At 36.6% G+C, this 9785-nt stretch overlaps 1 pseudogene; it reads left to right on the top strand.

The window, feature by feature from the left end:
• Positions 1 to 9785, top strand: part of LOC102817250 — a 19839-nt pseudogene that overhangs the window by 4528 nt on the left and 5526 nt on the right.

Below are 9785 nucleotides of genomic sequence, written 5' to 3'. Positions count from 1 at the left end.
TGGTGGTTTTGAAGCCCTGTCCCTTGTAGGTAACGATCTAGTGCTTATCCTACAGTGCCACACCAGGACTCCATACATATATATTTGAAAAATAACACATCACAAAGTTTTTGTAAGGCATTAGGTATTACAATATTTTCCAAACTTGAGAATTAGATGCCTGAGTCATGTCATAGCGTTTGCTTTGAAATCGTTTTGTGACTTGGGCAAATAGCTTATCATATTTGAGCCTTAATAGAAAGATAATGGCCTCGGAATAAATCATAATGAAGGATCCTTCAAAATATAAACATTCTCCAGACTCATTAGCTATAGATAGACCCTTTGCAAACTCAGCGCATTTCTCCAAATATAAAGTTTTTCAGAATCCTAGTTGGTGCTGTAGAATAAATGCTGGACTTCTAACCACAAGGTTGGTGATTCAAACCCCTCCACCATTCCACAGACCCTATAGAGTGTCACTGTGAGTCCAAACTAACTCAATAGCACTTAACAATAACAATTTTGATTCAAGATAAGCTTGTAGTTTTATCACAAAAATAGTTATTCATCTCTCACTATCATATCTGTACTTAACCGTGTCACCCACTAAGTTACTATTTAATAATTATTTACAAAGCCTTTAAATATTTAGCTAAGCTTTCTTTATTAGTTCCAAAATTGCCTTATTAAGAAAAAAAAAGAAACACAAATAAACAACAACAACAACAAAAACCCTACTCCTGATTTATTAACTACATCAATTACTTTTCTTCATTTCTCAATTCAGATGTTCTCTTAAAAGTCAAACAGACAGAACAAAACAAATTAACAAACTAACACCAACAAAACCACTGTGACATAAACAAAAGCACCTAAAGCAATCCATACATCACTTGCTGTACTGTACCATAGTTGAAGAGTAAGCAAAACACTTGGCTTTAAAGTTAATCAAAAGGGATGCTTTTTTCTCAAACTCTTTATCCCCAACTATGACTCAGGTTCATGAAAATGCAGTAAATTGTGAATTTACTGGTCTAACTGCATAGAGGGCTTCTTGGAATATTCTGAAGTATTTTATTACTTATTGTATTTAAAAGCAGGTGTGGTGCGGCGGGTAAATGAACTAGACCGCAAAGTCAGTTTGTACTGCAAGGTTGGTGGTTCAAGCTCACCAGCCGCTGCTCAGAAACCTTACACAGGATCACTATGAGTCAGAACTGACTTGACAGCACTTAACAACAACAACATATGCCAGGTACTATGTCAGGAGAATGAGGACAATCAGTTTAAGTTAAGGCATTTTAAGTTAAAGGTATCCTTCAACCAGACTGTTGTTGCAAGTGCCGTGAGGTCGTGGAGTTGGCTCTGACTCATAGTAACCATTTATAGATAGGGTTTCCAAGGCGTTGAGTGTTTGTAGGAGTAGAAAGACTCATTTTTGCCTGTGGAAAGGCTGGTGTGCTCTAACTGCTGACCTTGTGGTTTGTAGTCCAGTGTTTATTGTATGTAACCACACCTAGACTACACCATTAGAATTTGAGTGAAAGGATAGAGATTGTTTTAGAATGTATTTGTTTTTTAATGCCAGGTCCTTGATATTAACAAACTCTTGATCTTTGCCAGGTAGAGGTAATATTCATGAAGATAAAATAAAACAACAACTATACATTTTAAAAAATATTGCGAAGGTAACAAAACTGATCAGTGATGAAATAAGTCTATAATAAAAGAAACTAATCATTGGGCCCTAACTTTCCTAAGGTGATGAGAGAAGCTTCTATAAGAAGATGAGAATATATCAAAATATAAAGGTTGAGTTGGAAAGGAACAGTCTTCAAACCAGTTTGAACTGATTCAGTCATAGCCAATACAGCGATTACAGTGATAGCCAGAACAGGAAGAATTATGGGTTGAGGCTCTGGAATGTGAGACTCTGAAGAAGCAAAGTGAATCCTTTCAGGAGACTGATGCAGGAAACTGGATTATTGCCAGTTCTGTGGAGAGCTACCCACATTCAAAGGGTCATGGTTGGCAGTCCTCTTTGAACCAGGCACCATTGTTTCTGTGTTCATCAAGAGATGTGGTTACTATGCAGTCCTCATGTTATCATTGTTTTCTAAGAGGGAGATTAAATTCCGAGCAGGGCATCCGTCTGTAGTTTTTCCCATTTTCCTTTGTACTAGTGTCACATGATCTGCTAGGCTGAACCAGGAAGAATCAGTTTGAAGTCTGAGAATGGAGTGTAGACAGAAATGTATAGAGTTGTACGTGAAGTTAGGTCATGAAAGAGTTTGACAGTGCTTATCATACAGCACCACACCAGAATTCCCTCTGTAGCCTTAATACATCAATATTCAGTGACCTGATTTTTCTTTAATTCTCTGCCAACATCCTACTCTCAATTCGACCATATATATATTCACAGGAGAAACTTTTCTCAGAACATGCTGCTAATTTTATCTTTAGCATTCCTTTGCTTTTCTGAAGTGCATAATGTTCAGTTCATTACTGATCCTTTATCCTCCAATGCATTCCGCTCTGTGCTAAGCCTTACCTCTCAAAAATAGTGCCAAGATCTTCTTCCTCTTAACACATTGATATAACTCTATTTTCCACAGCTAATTCTGTTATAATTATATTCTGAGAATCTATCTCCCAATAGAAAGAAATCCGGTGTTTCAGTGCATTAAACTTCGGACTGCTAAACCAAAGGTTGCTGGTTCTAACCCATAAGCTTCACTTTGAAGAAAGTTTGTTTTCATAAAGATTTAGAACCTCAGAAACTGTATTGTTGTTGTGGTTAGGTGCCATCAAGTCGGTACCAAATCATAGTGACCCTATGCACAACAGAATGAAACACTGACTGATCCTGGGCCAACCTCACTACTGTTGCCACGCTTGAGCCCATTGATGCTGCCACTTGGCCAATCCTTCTTGCTGGGGTCTTCCTCTGTTTCTCTGACCCTCCACCTTACCAAACATGATATCCTTCTCTAGCGACTGGTTCCTCCTGATAATATGTCTGAAGTATGAGAGACGAAGTTTGGCCTGGCCTCCAAGGAGCACTCTGGCTACACTTCTTCCAACACAGATCTGTTGGTTCTTTTGGCAACCCATGGCACTTTCAGTATTCTCCTCAGACACCATAACTCAAAAGCATCAATTCTTCTATGGTCTTCTTTATTCACGGTCCAACTTTTACATGAATATGAGGTTATTGAAAATACCATGGCTTGGTTCAGGCGCACCTTAGTCCTCAAACTGACATCTTTGCTCTTCAACACTTTAAAAAGGTCTTGTGCAACAGATTTGCCTAATGCAATACGTCATTTGATTTGTTGACTGCTGCTTCCATGAGTGTTGATAGTTGATCCAAGAAGAATGAAGTCCTTGAACAACTTCAATCTTTTCTCCATTGAGAAACCCTATATGTCAGATTTACTTGATCCTATATGGTTACTATGTGTCGGAATTGACTCACTTACAGAGATCTTTTAAAATTATTATTTTTCTCTCCAGATAGGAGATCAAATAAGAGCACCACAGAATCATACAATATCTCAATAACATTTTATTCCCAGTATTTATTACATTAATCTCTTTATTCTAGAACTTCACAAGTAAAGTGAGTGTACATATATTTTTTTAATTTTGAGAAATTAGTTCTATGGCTCTTTTCTCTTCTTTATATATATGTGCCTTTTTTTTTTAATTTAGCCATGGTTACTAAGATAAGGAGCCCTGGTAGCATAGTGGATTACAACTTGGGCTGCTGATCACCAGGTCAGAAGTTCATATCTACCAGTAGTTCAGAGGGAGAAAGATGAGGCTTTCTGCTTCTGTAAAGATTTATAGCATCAGAAACCCTATATAGGGTTGCTATTAGTTAAAAGAAACTCCACTGCACACCATTACCACCACCACTGAGAATGGAACATTAAGACCACCTGGAATGACTCAAAGAACATCGACTATGAGGTGAAGAATGTCCATTTCCATTTAGATTTTTAAAAAGAAATTGTTCTTTCATGCCAGGCTGTTTCCAATTTAATGAACATATTTCTTTAATAATATGATAAGCCACTAGGGAAATAGGGCTTATGTATAAAATGTAAAAGCACTAGCATTTGCATCAGATGTAACAATAAAATATCAAGAATCAGATTTAGATTTTAAAATTCTAATGTCAGTTTCTCTTGTTTCCCAAAATATATGACTCTCACATTTTCTCCAACTGCAAATGGATAAAATTATAATTTTGTAGGATATTATCCATGCACTTACAAGGAAGACCAGTTAATACCACTATTATTCAAATATACACACTAACCACTAAAGTCAGTGATAAAGAAATTGAAGATTTCTACCAAATTCTTCGGTCTGAAATTGATCAAACATGCAATTAAGATGTATTAATAATGACAGCTGATTTTAATGCAAAGGTGGGAAACAAAGAGGAAAGATGAGTCATTGGGAAATATGGCCTTGGTGAAACAATGCTAAAGATCACATCATAGAATTTTTCAAGACCAGGACTTGTCTGTTGTAAATACCTTTTTAAACAGCATAAAAGATGACAATAAGCATGGAATCAATCAGATAGAATACACAGAATTTAAATTGACAGCATCTATGGAAACAGATGGTGGAAAAGCTCCATATCATCAGTCAAAACAAGGCCCGGGAAGACTGTGGAACGTTCAATCATTTCAAGAGGTAGTATGTGATCAAGAGCCTGAAGGACCAAGTCCCAAATGCAATAAAGGCATTGTCAAAGAACAAGGCACCAAAAATTGATGGAATACAAATGGAACTCTTTCAACAAACTGATGCGGCACTGGAGGCACACACTTATCTAGGCCAAGAAATTTGGAAGACAACTACCTGGTCAACTGACTGGAAGAGATCCATATTTGTTCCCATTCCAAAGAGAGGTGATCCAACAGAATGCGGAAATCATCGGACAATATCATTGCTATACCATCAAGTAAAGCTTTACTGAAGGTAATACTAAAAAAGGCTGCAACCATACATTGACAGAGAACATCCAGAGGTTCATGCAGATTCAGAAGAGGATATTGAAAGAAGGATATTATTGTTGATGTCAGATGGATCTTGAGTGAAAGCAAAGAATACCAGCAAAGAGGTGTTTACCTTTGCTTTATTGACTATGCAAAGGGTTTAGATTGTGTGGATCATGACATGCTATGAACAACACTACGAAGTATCAGTATTGCAGAACACTTAATTGTACTCATGAGGAACCTGTACATTGACAAAGAGACAGTTGTCCAAACAGAACAAAGGAACACCGAATGGTTTAAAATTAGGAAAAGTGTGAGCCAGGATTGTTGTCTTTCACCATATTTATTCAATCTGTATGCTGAGCAAACAATTGGAGAAGCTGGATTTTATTAATAAAAACATGGCATCAGGACTGGAAGAAGACTCATTAGCAACTGTGATATGCAGATGATGCAACCTAGCTTGCTGAAAGTTAAGATAACTAAAAATATTTGCTTATGAAGTTCAAAGACCAGCCTTTGGTATAGGTTGCATCTCAATGTAAATCTTCACCACTTGACCAATAAACAACATCCATATAAACAGAGAAAAGATTGACGTTGTCAAAGACTTCATTTTGCTTGGATCAACAATCAACACTCATGGAAGCAACAGTCAAAAAAAAATCCAAAGACATATTGAATTCGGAAAATCTGCTGCACAAGATCTCTTTAAAGTGTTGAAGAGCAAAGGTCTCAGTTTGAGGACTAAAGTGTGCCTGACCAAAGTCATGATATTTTCAATAATCACTTTTGTATGTGAAAGTTGGACAGAGAATATGGAAGACAGTAGAATTGATGCATTTGACTTATGGTGTTGGAGTACAATATTAAAGGTACCACGGACTGCCAAAAGAACAAACAGATCTGTGTTGGAAAAAATACAGCTAGAATGCTCCTTGGAAGCCAGGATGATCAAACTACGTCTCTCATATTTAAAACGTATTATCAGGAGGTACCAGTCACTAAAGAAGGATATCATGTTTGGTAAAGTGGATGGTGAGAGAAAAAGAGTAAGACCCCAATGAGATGGTTTGGCACAGTGGTAGCTATAATGGGCTCAGGAGCAGAAACGATTATGAGGTTGGCCCAGGACTGGACAGTATTTCGTTCTGTTGTTCATAGGATCACTATGAGTCAGTATGGACTCGATGGCACCTAACAACAACAACAAGTGGGCAAAATTAATTAGAAGAAGATCAGATTTTAGTGGAAGGAGCTCTGGTAGCATACTGGTTACGAGTCGAACTACTAATCTCACAGTCAGCAGTTCAAAACTACCAGAGGTTCCACAGGAGAAAGATGAAGTTTCCTGCTTCTTTAAAGATTTCCAGCCCCAGAAACCCTATAGAGGGTCGCTATGAGTCAGAATCGACACCACAGCAGGTCCCGACTCATACCGACTCTGTTTAGGGTTTCGGAGTCTCTAAATTCTTACGGGAGCAGAAATCCTTATCTTTCTCAGTTTGAACTGCTGGCAGTTTCAAACTGTTGTCTGTGAGATTAGCAGCCTGACTCATAACCACTATGTTACCAGAGCTCCTTAGAATAAAAATTACAGGGCACATACCAAACATGAGTCTAGTGGCACTATTAAAGTTATTAAAAATCTCAGTGGTGTGAACCCACCCAGCTACTCCACATTCATACAGTTTGTGCTCCTGTACGAATTGTTGTTGCTTAAGTGCCTTTAAGTCTATTCAGACTCATAGCTATCTTGTATAGTTTCCAAGGCTTTAAATCTTAGCAGGAAGAGAAAGTCTCATCTTTCTCCTGTGGAACTGCTGGCAAATTCTAATTGCGGACCTTACAGTTAGCAGTCCAGTGTTTATTGCATGGAGCCTAGGTAACCCATTAACACAGTTGTACTTTATCTTACAGGATCACTAGGAGTTGCGAATTGACTTGATAGCACACTAAACAAAAATAAAATGAACAGAAGTATGAATAATTATAATTTTGTACAGAATCAAGAAAAGCTTTTAGGGACACAAAATATGGTTTGTTCAGCATCCGTATGAGCCTGATATCACTTGAGTTTTCTAGTGCTAGTGAAATTACTGAAGGTTTTGAGAAAATTTGGTATTACAGTTCAGTAAATATGTATTGGCTAAATAGAAATCTGTAATTTAAAATCTTATCCAGATGTAGTTTTTTTAAAAAAATTGACACATAATTCAGAATAAGGATAGTAATATTTTTACTTTTTATTTCTGTGTTATATAGTTATTTTTAGAATAAAGCTGTAACATGAAAAAGTCTACCATTTGTAGACAAAAATAGATGTGAAGATTTCACCTTGAACTACTAATTCTAACATACAAGATTTGAAAAATTAAGTGTTTTTATTGCCTGATTTCTATTATGTTTAAATATTTATAAGGTTACATTGTAATGCATAGTTAAAACAAAGTTCCAAATATTACATAATTACTTGAAAAACTTCATAGTTTTTATAAACTTATAAAAACCTGAAAATACTTTAACTTTCAAGTTTATCATGATTTTATCTTGATTAACCATACATATATTTAAAATATAAACAAGTCCATAAAATGAATGGAAAGTTGTGCATTTATTTTTCACACAGTAGGGAAAGAATATTATATATTTAAATTTTAGATTGGAGAAATGAATAGTGCCCAAATACATTTGTTGTTGTTGTTATGTGCCGTGGAGTCGGTTCCGACTCATAGCGACCCTACACAGGGTTTCTGAGGCTGAATACATTAGTACTATCAAATCTACCCTCAGGCTAAGTTGTGAAAATGACATTTATTTTCACACACAGTAATTTTTGTTGGTATGGTTTCAACTTGCATCTTCTTGCCCATTACCTTCCTAGATAAAAATTACAAGTTTTGTTTGTATACATTTTTCTAAAAGCATGTTGCCACTCTGTAATATATTTGCCGATGATATCATTTAAAATGCATTATTAATGCAGATATAATTTGCTTTTTAGGTGGGACTTTTTGGAGGAAACAACTTTACTCAGAAGCAAATTAGGAAACGAATGGTATGTATCATACTTTTTAGGGATTTTAAAATTAAATAATGTAAATAACAAACACAAACTACATATATCATATTTATATTTTAGTATGGTAGCGTAGTGGTTACAAGTTGGGCTGCTAACCTCAAGATCAGCAGTTCAAAACTACCAGCAGTTCCACGGAAGAAAGATGAGGTTTTCTGTTCCCGTAAAGATTTATAGCCTCAGAAACCCTATACAGGGTCGCCATGGTTTGAAGCCGACTCAACATTGGTGCTCAACAACAGTGGTCAATATATGAATGCATTTTAACTTGTAATTTCATAATGTTTGATGCTATTAAATGCTGTTGAGTCATTGTGACCATGTATAGGGTTTCTGAATAGCTGGTGGGTTAGAACCATTGACCTTGTGTTTCAAAATCCAGTTCTTATTCTACATTGCCACACCACGAGTCCTGGTACTAGTTGGTTCTAATAACGTGTTAGGTTTAATTTCAGAATGTTGTCCTTTCGTCGTGGCTAAGTATGTTCAAAAACAAGGAAGAAAAGCAAAAAGGAGGGTAAAGAGAAACAGAGTGACGAACTAAAGGGAAGGGAAAAAAGAGAGATTGGATCATATTTTAGCATAAGAAAAATAAATTATACATAATTATTAATGCATATACAGCATTTCCCTCCCTAATACTTAGAGGCTTAAAACAACAAGGTAGAGATTATCCTCATTAGTCACTAATTCTATATTTGCAAATTTACCCACTTAGTACTGTTATTTTTTGTTGTTGTAGTTATAAGTGTCATTCAGTTGGTTCTGACTCCTAGTGAGCCTGTATAGGGTTTCCAAGGAGCAGCTGGTAAGTTTGAACTGCTGACCTTACTGTTTGAACCGACCTTGCAGTACCGCACATTAACCCACTGTGCCACACCAGGACTCAGTGTTTTGTGGTCACTTATAGGACTGCATGAAGTGAAAAACACTTGAGTTGATCCACACAGATTCCTAGCTGAGGTCAGACAAGGATATTTTGCCTTCTTTTCTCAACTTTCAATGTGTAAACAAGCATCCTTTTGATATCTCTTTGTTGTTGTTGTTAAGTGCCATAGAGTCAGTTCCAACTCGTCGGGACCCTACATAGGGGTTTTCAAAGAGTAGCTGGTGAGTTTGAACCACGAACCTTGTGGCTCAAACTGACCTTGTGGTCCAGTGCTTTGTCCTACGGCACCACACCAGAGCATTTTTCATATATTTCTCTTTTGTTGGTGCTTATACTGTATAAAATGGTCACCATGCTTTGTGCTGTAGTACTATCTATTATCCAAGCACTATAAGAAGTCTGTGATGTGCTTAAAGGAGAAAATACCTGTGTTCATTAAGCTTTATTTAGACATGAGTTATAGTGCTATTGACCATGAGTTCAACATTAACAAATCAAAATTGTATATTAAATAAAATTTCTTTAAACAAAAGCACATGTAAAATATGATTACGTATTTATCAACTAACAAAACGGTTTTTGGCCAGAGACTCACAGACACCTTCCCCTGTATTTCACCCGGAAGTGGTATTGGTGGTGGTGGGGGTAGTTATGTGCTGTGGAGTCAGATTCGACTCATAGTGACCGTGGATAGGATTTCCAAGGCTGTAAATTTTTATGGAAGCAGAAAGCCGCATCTTGCTCCCGAGGAATAGCTGATAGTTTTGAACTGCTACCCTTCAGGTTATCAGACCTACTCATAATAACTACA

Source organism: Chrysochloris asiatica, unplaced genomic scaffold (genome assembly GCF_000296735.1).
Source record: "Chrysochloris asiatica unplaced genomic scaffold, ChrAsi1.0 scaffold00045, whole genome shotgun sequence".
In the NCBI taxonomy this organism is placed as follows: Eukaryota; Metazoa; Chordata; class Mammalia; order Afrosoricida; family Chrysochloridae; genus Chrysochloris; species Chrysochloris asiatica.
This window is presented reverse-complemented; position numbering and strand designations above follow the sequence as displayed.